Here is a 13,288-nt window from a genome sequence, read left to right on the forward strand (position 1 = left end):
CTAACTTATCACATTGTAATCTCTGAACATACTGTGATACTACCTCTTTATCTTCTGAACTGTCTATCTACTGAAGAATTCTGTCCCTTTCCTTCCAACCTCACCATGATATACACTAATACTTACCAATTCCCCACTCCTTCAATGTCATAATTTTGGTTAAATCAGTATTGAGTGTTTACATCACTGACTACGTAAACATTCCTCCAAGCTAAGTCATTTATTATAATTCCTTTCTTGCACAAGCCTTTGTCTTCCCTGGAATTAAAACCTATCTTCCAAGTGTATAGTTTTCTATATACTTAATGACTCATTCAACAGCTAACACTTAGCTATTTGTTTAGATCTACTGTCAAGACGTTCACACACAGGCACTTCACCACTTTTATATTCCTGAAGTAATCATTCTTGGAGTCTTCTGAGGTTTTTCAACATGGACAAGTTGTCTTCTTCCACTCACACGTTTTGTGTATGATGTGGTTATTTTTCTGGGAAAGGATTTTACCAGTTTGAACTTTTATAACACACATCGAAGTTAGGATCCATTGTTTTATGGTAATTGTGTCATGGTCCACGGCTACAGATAATCCAGTTACCTATCTATCCTTTCAGCTTTAACATCATTCACAGTATTATTTCTGCAAGGCAGCCTGGGAAGTTTGCCCAACAAAGAACAATATATACATTAGAGAAAAACTAAATCAAAGGCATGCATGCACAGGTTTCTCACTCTGTAGTTACAGATCCATGCTCAGAATGTTTCAAGTAGAAACAAAATAGGCTATCTTACAACTAGGTAAACAATGAACACCTGCATTCAATTTATCATCTGAAAATCAAACTTTAAGCAGTTTGCATACATTTACATTGTCTGAATTATGCAACATATTCTAGAATTGCACGGGAGACAGTTATCCAAGAAGCTTGGTTCTTAAAATTTATCAGATCATTTTATGAATAAACAATTTCAGACTAAGTCCATAGGAGGCTGATAATTCAGAAGCATCTCTCATGCTTCAGGAAACAAAGCACAAATGACCTGGCTAAGGACAGGATTTCTTTGTATACAAGTTTTTTTAATGTGTTTACATAAAGTTGTACTCAGAAAAGGGTTTCAAGTGCCTATCAACAGAAAACAAAACTGTCAGTTTATCACATTTTTGCCAACCTTACCCAACCAAAATTCGTTATGAACCTAGAGAAAAACAATATCCATGTGTATCAGTTCACCATTACCTAGAAAATGTTATTTCCTTTTGGGTCTCCAGGTAATTGGGGAGAAAAGTTATCATGGGAAAATGAATTTACCAGTAATTCTAAAACTGTGTTTTTAGTCCTTCTGTTGACTTCCACAATCAAATATTGTCAAGCACTATTAAAAAGTAAGACTTTCACTGGAATATCTTACTCCACTCTCTCCTGGGCCATCATTGGAAAAGTAAACTGATCAAAGGTTAACAATAAAATTAAGAGTAAAATATTGCTGAGAAATATATTGAATGGACATATTACATATGCATTATCTAGCCCTAATATAAACTAAGGGGAAATGGAAACCCTTTATCACCATCCAACCCCAGAGACAAGGCAGCTTCAAATTTATTTACAGAGATCTGTTAAAAGGCTGTTGCCAGAATGTCAAGAGATGGTAAGTATCTGAAATAAGTCCAGGAAATATTGAGAAAGGAGGATCAAAAGTCACAAGTTATTTCAGTAGCTACAGGACTGGTGACATTATTATATAGGCTGAAAGATGTAGAAAAGTGAGTAGGTCTATTGGTAAAGCTCAAGGCATCATTTAGATTTAAGTCACCTGTAGGACATCTAGTAAAATTACTCTTAGGAAATTGTAAATAAATACCAAACATTCATGGGGAAAACACAGAAAAGAATTATCAGGAAAGTTGAGGAACATATGTATTTACTAAGCAAATATTTAAGGATAATTTACCAACCATTAAAAACTATAGGTACTCATGGGGAACCTGCGTAGCTCAGTTGGTTAAGCATCCAACTTCAGCTCAGGTCACGATCTCGTGGTTTGTGGGTTCGATCCCTGCATGAGGCTCTGTGCTGACAGCTCAGAGCATGGAGCCTACTTCAGATTCTCTGTCTCCCTCTCTCTCTGCCCCTCCCTCATTCATGTTCTGTCTCTTTAAAAAATAAATAAACATTAAAAAATAAAAAATAAAAATTACAGGCACTCAGAAGGATGAGTAAGGCTGGGGTAAATCATATAGGCAAATTGAACACAAGGAGATGACAGGTATATCGGAGGTATGCTCACAGGCTGAGGGAAATAAGAGAAGCACCAATCCTTTCACAAGATTAGTTATTATTTTTTTTAATTGACACATTATGTAAGTTCTACAAAATTTAACCTGAGTTCAGGGCAATTCAAACTTTAACTATCTGCCTTAAACCTAAATTAGACATTATCTGAAGTCCTTCATTGACCAGAAGTATAGTTTTAATATTAACCCATCTTCTACACAACTTGCCCAGTAGCCTCCTTCTAAAACACATTCGTTGGGGCGCCTGGGTGTCTCGATCTATTAAGTGTCCAACAAGCTCAGGTGATGATCTCACAGTTTACAAGTTTGAGCCCCACATCAGGCTCTGCACGGACAGCTCAGAACCTGGACCCTGCTCTGGATTCTGGGTCTCCCTCTCTCTCTGTTCCTTCCCCACTCACACTCTGCCTCTCTCTCAAGAATAAACATTAAAAAAAAAAAAATACACTCCTTGTAATTTATTATCTTTAGTCTTCTCTCTAGTTCGCTCCTATCTCCCATGATAGTTTCACCCCTTTACAGTCTTTTACTTTGCAATTTAGTTTCCTCAGCACTAACTCTCAACTGACACATGATCTAGGAAACTACCTGTGGCATTTTTCATGAACTCTGTTCTTTCTCATCTACATCCTTCGATCATGAAACAAGTCATAACTAAGAGTAGGAATGAAATCTGCCTCAACAGTAGGCCACAGAGATGGAACAAAAAAATGATCTGTTCGACAATGTGAATGAATTTCAAAATCATTATGTTTTAAACTAATAAGCCACACACAGAAGACTACACCTCTAGGATTCCATTTGTAAGACTGCTACAAGGTGAAAAACTACACAGGCAGAAAACAGATCCATGATGGCTAAGCCTGGGAATGGGGAAAATGAATTCACTACACGTGAATTTGGCCACGTGATTTGTACCATCCAATAGGAGAAGTAACAGTGTCCCAGTTGCAAAGGTTGTAAATCTAACCTTTATTTTTTTTTTTTAATTTTTTTTTTCAAAGTTTATTTATTTTTGGGACAGAGAGAGACAGAGCATGAACGGGGGAGGGGCAGAGAGAGAGGGAGACACAGAATCGGAAACAGGCTCCAGGCTCTGAGCCATCAGCCCAGAGCCCGACGCGGGGCTCAAACTCACGGACCGCAAGATCGTGACCTGGCTGAAGTCGGACGCTTAACCGACTGCGCCACCCAGGCGCCCCTAAATCTAACCTTTAAAAAACCTTGCAGCTTACCACTCTCTTATACCTTTGTCACTTCCATAAAAGAACATACCTGGAATAAAATGCTGATCAAAGAAAGGCAAAGCATGGAAAACTGTCCAGCATATATACACCTGCAGTGTGAGGCAGAGCTACCCCAAAACAGAGCTATCTAGCCAAGTCCATATCAGAATCACAGCTAACCCACAGGCACATGAGCATAAATTAATGTTGAACTACCATGTTCTTGGATGGTTTATTACACACCATGGATATAGCTATGGCAAACTAAGTTGTTGGAAAAGTTTTCTGAAATTTACCGACAACTAGGAAGACTTTAATGACTATTCTCTAATACAGCAAGCAACTCTAAGTAATAAACTACAAATATATGCAGAAGGAGTCTCAATAATGTCTACCAAAAGTCATGGAGAAATATTACCAGTAAGACTCTCTTCATACATATATTCATAACCAAGTAATTTTAGGAAACTCTAGTTATTGGTTAAGACTGTAGAGGTAGACAAGAAAATTATTAGCACAAAATTAAAATAGGAGCGAAGGGAACACAGGACAAGGATGAAAACAAAAAGGAGAATACTGAAGACATCAAGTAAAATACCAGCAATGTTTTATTTCTTAAGCTGGATGATAAAGACAAGATTAAATACCTATTTTCTTTTAAAACAGTCTATCAAATATATGTAATACACGCTAAGGAATATATTTTATCAAACACGCATATTAACACACATGTACACAAAAGCCTTGCCGCGTACAGAAAGAATGAAGACCTGCACACCTGTCCCTCATCCACAGAGAGCTAAAACTGTGGTCCCTGGACAGGATGAACTTCATAGTGCAGTTACAGACTGGTAAGGATCCATTACAGCAAGATGATCTGGATACACTGGAAAGTTATCTAGGAACACCTGGATTTCAGTATTTCTTCTGTAATAGGTAACAAGCTATTCTGAGGAACTTAATAAATCCCATTAGCTACAAGGAGGGTTTTTTTTTGTTTGTTTTTGTGTTTTGTTTTGTTTTTTAATCAACAAGTATAAAGCAAGTGAGTGAGAACACAGCCCAATAGATAGGTCACTTTCTGCACGTCCTCTGTATGTTGTATGAACTCCATCCTGGATGAGCAGAGTATGCCCCTGGCAAACAACAACTGCTCCAGACCATTACACCTAACTTTGGCCACCAGCCTTTGATGTACTGAGACCCTTGCATTTCATATACTACACTAGCCCTTGTCTCTAGCATAGATGGAGCAAATAAAATTTGTACCACTAGTAACAAAGCCTCAAAGTACACTAATACACAATCTCTAACCTCATTTTCCTTGAGTAAACTGTCCATGATACAACAACTGAGTTGTCAAACAACAATTTTAATGTCATACTCATTTTTATCTTAGTAGTGAAAATACCTACAACAATAGAAGATTTTCAGTTTTTGCCTGAATTTTTCTGAGGACATCATCAAGTGAAATACTGTATACTTGAAATTGTTTTAAGATTTTTATTTCATTCTTAATTTTAGGGAGAAAGAGAGCACATGAGCAGGGGAGCCGGGCAGCAGCTGGGGGGAGGGGGGGAGGGAGGGAGGGAGGGAAAAGAGAGACAGAGAAAGAGTATCTTTTGTGCGTGTGTGTGGAAATAATACGAAATGTTTATTTTCGGTATCACACAAGAACACAGCTAAGTAATCCAACTCTACTGCAGCATTATAAAAATCATCCCTTCACCACAGGGTAAGATTTAAATGCATCTGCACAAGTATGCATGCTATATTAAAGGAGAAAGGTTGCTGCTGCCCTGCCAAGAACTTACGGCCCCTATCCAGGTCCTACTCCAATACTGGTGGTCCCAATGGTTTTATTGAAATAAATCATGTTTAAAAAATAAAACATTTAAAAAGACAGTCAAAATGTCTCAGTAACCATATACCCATCTCAAACTTCATCTACTTAAATGTTATATTTGCCTCTTGCTAATAAGCTTTTATTTCACTCAAACTGAGCAATAAATCTTCCATACTGACGTATCTTCCTTGCCCAATTAATCCAAAGGAAGAAAAAAACTGCTATGATTAATAAAGAAAAATGTAGGAATTAACACACCCTTTTAATATGTTTTTAAATATTTTTAAGGATTAAAAAGTGTTTAAAGTTTGTAATCCCTAGTAGGAAAACATCATCTGAATGAAAACCCTAATGGTAAATCACTTGCATGTGGGGCAGAGGGGTAGGGATTATCTTCACAGCACCCCAGCTTTCTCCATGAGAACGTCAGAGATACACTGGTTTGTATTACTGTGACATCCAATAGGTGATCGAAGTTGCTTTTCCTTCAGCAAGGGCTTTGTCAGAAAGGCATTATGCTTAACCTCCAAATTTGGCTGACAATTTACGATGAGATTCATAACCTTTGGGCTACTCTGATATTTTGACGTATTTGCTGGGTTCTGGGCCACATCCTGGAAGGCCACCATAACTTCTGGATCCTGCATGGCTGCAAGAACCTCTGGGTCACTAAGAATTTCATTCAGCCCAGGCATTCCTGCCATTCCAGGCATTCCTCCCTCCCCCACCCCCATTCCAGGCATGCCTCCAGGAAAATTACCAGGCATTCCCCCAGGAAAGCCACCTGGGAAAGAGTCATACTGAGCTCCTGATTTGTCTGCCTTTTTCCTCCCTCTGGGCTCTCTCATGTTCTTCCGAGCCTTCTTAACCCTTTCTATTCTTTCTTTGATCTCTCGCTCTTCACGTTTTTGCTCACACTTTCTCCGACGACGTTCAGCAATTTTCTGGGCCCTTGGTTGAACTTCTTCCAACATTGCACGAGCATCTTCATCATAATCCAGTTTACAAGCAAGGGCAATATCATGTGCTGCTTCTTCCCAATGGCCCAGAAGTCAGTGTGCTTTCCCTCGCCCCTTGTAAGGCTGAGCTGAATCAGGATTTATTTCAATAGTTCTGTCACAGTCTCAGATGGCAGCATTTGGCTTCTGTAATTTGATGAAGACACTGGCTCTCTTGGCATATAGAATGGCCAAGAGAGGATTCAGTTTGATGGCATCCACGAACAAGTCAATGGCATCCCATAGTTCACCATCATTTAGGGCATCAACGGCAGCCACTTTTCTATCATTTGCCTGATCCATCATTTCCTCAGTTATCTCTACATTTTCATCTCCCATTTCTTGATGGGAATCAGTATCTGGTTCAATCACACCTTCATTGTCAATTTCTAGATCACTTTCCTCACTTGATGGTTCATCTGTCTTTATGTTTTCCTCCACCTTCTTACTATCTGTTTTTTCTCCCTTGATATTGTCTTCTGATTTAGTTTTATGAGTAACAGGTGGTATTTTACCCTCCATGCTCTCTACCCACTCCCGCAGGAAGCGCATTTCCTTGGTGTGCAGAACAGACGGATCCTGCTTACACATTTTCATGAAGGCCTGAAGCTCGCTCACTTTGCAGGGGTCCATGGTCCAGAGGCGGTGGTGGGTAGCCGACGCAGCTAAGGTTGTGGTCCCATTCCAGGCGCAGGTACTAACTTAGAGTGACCGTGTGGAGAAAGAGAGTATCTTAAGCAGGCTCCACACTCAGCACAGAGCCTGATGCAGGGCTCTATCCCATGACCTTGACATCATGACCCCAGCTGAAACCCAGAGATGGACATTCAACCAACTGAGCTACACAGGTACCTCTACTTGAAATTGTTTTAAGTTTATAGTACATGTATTAGATGCTTACCCTGCCTACCCCCCCCCCCCCCGCCGTTTTTGGTTTTTTTTTAAGGAAAATGCCTAATCTACAGTCCATGGTAAAGAGGCATCAACCATGTTTTATTTCCTGTCATTTCTTCCCTCTCCAGCCCCATTCTGGTGTTTGGTCTATTGCATCAGGACCTATCAACAGAGTAGCCAATCTACCAGATGATCTGTGGCTTATGGTCTGGATGAATAAATAAAGCGGAGTAAATCACATTCCATCTGCAAGAAATTTGAACTACGACATAACAAAACAATCTGCAAGCTGTGAAAGGAAGCCAAACCTACAATGGCACACATTGTTCTTACAGCGGAAGAGATATGGCAAGTAAAACTCAAGTTACAGGAAACAAATCATAAATTAAGCAGAGGAATAGAAAAAAATGGATTAATCATAAAGCAACAAAAACCCTAGTTCTAACAAATGTGTCAACAACTTGCCAGTTACCAATTCCATTTCTCCAGAAACTTAGAGTCTGTCTTGGAAAACCTGAAGTCTCCTTTCTTTGCAAAACCAAGAGATAGTCAAGGAGATACCCTGAACACTGGAAAGTTAAAGGAACAGGAAGAATTGTTAATAGAGGCAATTCACCTCAAAATTCTCCTACAAAACTGGTGACTGTGTAATTGTAACAACATCAATGCTGTTTGTAAATATGGTCACGATCCAAAAATCTTTCCCAAAACAATATTTCAAATATCACACTGAAACCCTCCAAGAGTGAACTCTGGCAACTCTTTCACAATACATGTGAAATCTGCCATATCAGCTTAACTTCGGCATGAACTTCTAGAATCTTCCACCATGCTAAGTGGTTTAGAGTGCCTTATATAGTCTCCGGTTCAAGGATTTCATTTTTAACTATAAATACGTGTGTACAATACATCTACTATACAACCAACATCAAAAGGAATGGTACTTACTCTTTTTAGAACACTATGTTGGTAATATATGGTACATAGGAAACATAATGGAAAATGATCATCTGTCCAAAAACTGTTCGAAATTTAGTCTTTACGCTAAAAAAAAAACATGGTCTAAGAGTAGTCTTTCATAAAAAAGATGTGGAATATATTTTAAGAAAAACTAAAGGAAAAAGAAAAAAGCTGAGAGAGAATACTGAGAACAAAACAGAGGACTCCTACCCACTGCCAGGTCTCAGTCTTCTGAAGGAAATGCATTCCCTCCTTGATTAATAATCATTATTTCCCGAGTGTTGACAGTTATTCTCTGATATTCAATGTGAGCAAAAACACACTCTCTCCCCCAAAAGGATTTTCATATTAAACAGACATCTAACAGACACAGGCCTAAATTAAATACAAAAAAGTAAAAAAACAAACAAAAAAACTAATTAGTTTTCATTGTGAAAATATCAAGAGGAGGAAATATATATAGATACTAAAGAAAGAAATCTCTCTTAAAATGTAGATGTCATGGAATCAAGAAAAATCATCTGCCCTACTCATCACTCAACACTCATCACAGAGGTACTATTTCTCTACGGAATTCTCACATGGGAAGATTTAAGACCAATCAAGTCCTGTATGAGCTAAAATTATCTTAATTTTTAGGCACTGGGATCACAGAAAAGATGAAAAAATATTCTCAGAATAAACTTACCAATCTTAATATATGTCATTTATATATTTTTATACATTTCATTCATTACATATTCACTGTTTTATGTGTTATGTTTTGAGGTTAGGAGAGAGAGAGAAACAAATTCAAAACATACCAGAAGAGTTCTTACCCCAATCTTGAGGAGTTTATGTTGTGTGATCTTTTTCCATAAAGTGTGCTTGTGAAAGATTTGAGTGATTTCCCTGAAAACTAGAAACTATCTTTCTTGATCATGCAAATGCACAGCAAAAAGATATAAAACTTTCTTCCTGATGAAACTTTAAGTTGGACCAACTGGGGACTAATTTTGTCTAGTGCCTGAAAACTACCAAATCATGAAAAAACCCCTATATTTCCCCCAGCCAGTGCCATTTCTGATTGCCTTGTCACAATGTAAAAGAAAAATAAGAGTTAGAATCTTTTTGTCTTTCTAGGTTGAAATAAAGTCAAAGTAAGTGCCAGGAGTAGGGCATTCCAATTCATTTTCATGTTTTTAACTTTGTCCCTTTTTTCCTCAAAAAGTAGAAATATTTCTATGCACCCTTTCAATCACCCCCCTGAGAGAAATAGTCTTCCTTTCTCATTTCCAATAGTGGGGATGTAGCAAGATTCTCACACAGAGTTGTGACATCGAGGTTTTCCTTTTTCCAGGAAGCAACTGTATTCGTGCCAGCACGGCTCAGTCAGGCTGAGCCCTAAACTGAGCCCCGAACGCCATATGGCAGAGTTTTTAATATATTTCCTAGTTCTTTGTCTCCCATATATGGTAACACACACAAACATGCAGTCTGATTAAGTGATCTCATGTTACAAGTCGTGAGGGATGTTGTCACATACACGCATAGCCAGGTTACTTTGAAGTGTGTGTGTGTCTGTGTGTGTGTTTTCTTGTCTTAGGGAAGGGACCCTACCAAGGGAGGGCTCCAATTCACCCCACATGAAATTGGCTATCTTCAAAAGGATCACAGCCTTGGAGAAAAAGGTGTCAAGTAACCTTGAACACTGTGGCTCAGAGCACATGTTGTACAGACAAAAAAAAAAAAAAAAAAAGTAACTCAAAGGAAATAGCTTCTGGAGACCAGCATTGCTCTCCACAGGGTAAAATACTCTTTCTTTCATACATTCATTTCATTCAAACACTTCCTAAGGTAAACGGTGTATTCGTCTTGAAATTTTTATGTCAGTATATTTATATCAATGTGTGTATACCCTTATCTACATATAATTTATCAATACATGCACTAAGGAGGAAGGGGAAGCTACTTGGCTCAGCAATAAAGGGGCAATGTGCAACATACACTCATTCTACCCCACCTTACACAGAAGTGGAAGTTCAACACAGCTGACAAGGGTGTGTTCCATCACTGACTTGCTACAAAATCCTAGGCCATATTCACCACCACACATGCCTTTGCCTAAGGCTAATGCACACTTGGCCTAATTTTAGTCTCTTCTCCATTTCCATAAAGCTCAAAGAGGCTTCCTGTTACAACTTCTCTCATCTATTTTCAAAAACTACATACATGTTGTACCTTAGGACAGTAATTTTAACCACACTCACTGCACGCTTAGTGGGAGAAAATGTCTGCCAATTTGTCCAGGATACCTTGAGGGATTTTTTGTTTTTTCTTGTTTGGTTGTTTTTTTTTGTTTTTTTTTTTTTTACTTTACTGAGTCTCCTGAACGATTCTAGAATCCTGCCTTAATTTCTAACTGAAAGTTTATATATCCTGGACATTTCATTGTGCAAATACTCTGATCAAATGCAGAAAAATCTAAATAGACTACATTCAAAATACCACCAATCTTGTTTCAAATCCTGTTAGAAGTACTATAGAGTACTGCACCTAGATTATGTCATAATAATTTGGAAACAAATTAAAAAATTCTTGCTTTCTTTATAAGAATCACACATGTGTAACTCTCCACCTACAATTTTGTTGATGAAATCCTCACTACTGTGTTTTGAAGGAGAAAACAGTAATCTGGGATCTTTTTTAACATGATAGCCTGCCAACCCTCCAATAACACAGTACACACTGCAGGCCACAGAAGGCCAAGTGGATCCTTTCCTACTAGCTTTCTAGACAGCTTGTATAAAATACCTGTACTTCAATCATTAAAATAATTAAGACACACTATAACCCCACTATGGCAAACTTCAAAAAACTAGAATTCTAGCCAGAAACATTATCATTCACAAAATCACTTAAGGTTCAACTTTACAACACAGGTTTTTATATTTCTTTATGTATTTTTGTATTTTTTGTATTTATATTTTATATAAATATATATAATCTGAGGTTCAAAAGAGTCCATTTTTAACTGTAAATAAATGTGTACAATACATCTACTATTCAGCCAACATCCAAAGGAATGGTACTTACTTTTTTTTGGGGGGGGGGGGGGGGGCACAAGTGAGCCAGGGGCAGACAGAGAGAGAAAGAGCATCCCATGAGAGTCAGAGGGAGAGAGAAAGAAGCGGGGTTCACCTGAAGCAGGGCTCAAGTTCACAAGCAGGGCTCAAGCATCTGAGACAAAGACAGATGCTTAACCAACTGAACCACCCAGGTGCCCAATACTTACTCTTTTTAAAATACATTGGTAATATATGGTGGACTTGGCAGAATAGAAAATGATCATTTGTCCAAAAACTGTAAAAAATTTAGTGTGTATGTGTGTATATACACACACTAGTGTGTGTGTATAGATATATCTATATCTAGATATATAGATACCTATATATATCTAGATAGATCTGTATAGATCTATAGATACATCTATCCACACACACCATTTTAATCAGCAATTAATATCTAAGAGACAAGTCAGGTTTATTCAAGGTCCAGGCTATAATGAATTTAGCACTAGAAGTGATTAGACACTTGTAAGATCATGATTTTAGTCTTTTACAGATTACTTCCTTCCTTATGTTACTATGAATTTGAAAAAAGGGGCAAGAAATTTTGAATACTAAACACCTTCAAGAAGTAATCTATTTTCAAAGTGTATTTCAAAAACATCAAACATATTCTTACTAAAATTTAGTATAAATCATATGCCTTTGAAATGCAAAATTTTTACCCTTTGGATTATCTGACAACAGTTTTTCTGCAGTAATTTTTTTTAAAAAATTGTAATTTATCATGGCTTAGGAAATCAGCTAACGAAACATTAGAAAGATATATGGAATCAAATTAAGGACTTCTTGTACATGGATTTGGTGATGTCTATTTTGGTTGACTGGGTTTTTAAAATTTTTTTCTTTTTACCTTTTGACCCCCTTTACTCATTTCTCCCACCCACCCCTCACTTCCTACCTCTGGCAACCACTAATCTCTTCTCTGTACCCATGAACTTGAGTTTTGTTGTTAAGACTCCACATAAGAGATATTTTCTTTATTCACCATCTATTGGCACTTTGGTTGTTTCCCTATGTTGGCTATTGTAAATAATGCTGCAATGAATGTAGGTGCACAGATATCTTTTTGAGAGTTTTCCTTTTCTTTTAATAGATATCCAGAAGTGGAAGTGCTGAATCATGGCAGTTCTTTAATTGAGAAACCTCCACACGATTTTCCAGGATGGCCGCACCAAGTTAGACTCCATCAACACTGCAGGATGGTTCCCTCTATTCCACATTCTCACCAACACTTGTTATTTCTTGGCTCTTTGATACTCTGCCTTCTGACAGGTGTTGAGAGGAGATCTCATTGTGGTTCTGATATGCATTTCCCTGACTGGTGAAGGTGAGCAGGTTTTTATGTACCTGTTGGTCAGCTGCAGGTGTTCTTGAAAAAATGTATTCAGATTATGTGCCTGCTTTTTTAGCTATTTCTCTATTGACTTGTAGGAGTTCTTTGTATATTTTTGACATAAACCCCTTATCAGAAAGAAGATTTTTAAGTATGTCCTCCCATTTGGTAACTTGTATTTTGATTTCTTTCCTTCAGAGTGTAGATACAGATTTCAGTTTGATGTAGTCTCACTTATCTGTTGTCCTTATTTTTGGTATCAGATGCAAAAAAACAAAACAAAACAAAAAAAAAAAAAATCATTGCCTCGATCAATGTCAAGGAGCCTACCACCTGTGTATGGTTGAAGTTTTATGGTTTCAGTTCTTACGTTCAAGTATTTATTCCATTTTTAAGTTATTTTTTGTGTATGGTGTAAGATACTGGTCCAGTTTCCTCCATAAACACATGGCTGTCTAGCTTCACCAACACAATTTATTGGAAAGACTGTCCTTTTCCCATCTGTTCTTGATTTGTTATAAAGTAACCATATACGTATGTGTTTATTTCTCAAGTGTTCAAAAGAGTTCAATACCTTTTCCTGAATTTACCAACCTAGAAATGGTTGCATAACCAAACACAGGAGCT

The 13,288-nt window shown here is 37.7% G+C and overlaps 1 protein-coding gene and 1 pseudogene across 3 annotated transcripts in view; both read right to left on the reverse strand.

Annotated features, from left to right (window-relative positions):
- The window catches only part of CRPPA (CDP-L-ribitol pyrophosphorylase A), a 318,326-nt gene that overhangs the window by 226,628 nt on the left and 78,410 nt on the right, over positions 1-13,288 (reverse strand). The gene's annotated exons all lie outside the window — the stretch shown is intronic.
- On the reverse strand, positions 5,886-7,159 carry LOC123606505 (annotated as a pseudogene).

This window comes from Leopardus geoffroyi, chromosome A2 (genome assembly GCF_018350155.1).
Source record: "Leopardus geoffroyi isolate Oge1 chromosome A2, O.geoffroyi_Oge1_pat1.0, whole genome shotgun sequence".
In the NCBI taxonomy this organism is placed as follows: Eukaryota; Metazoa; Chordata; class Mammalia; order Carnivora; family Felidae; genus Leopardus; species Leopardus geoffroyi.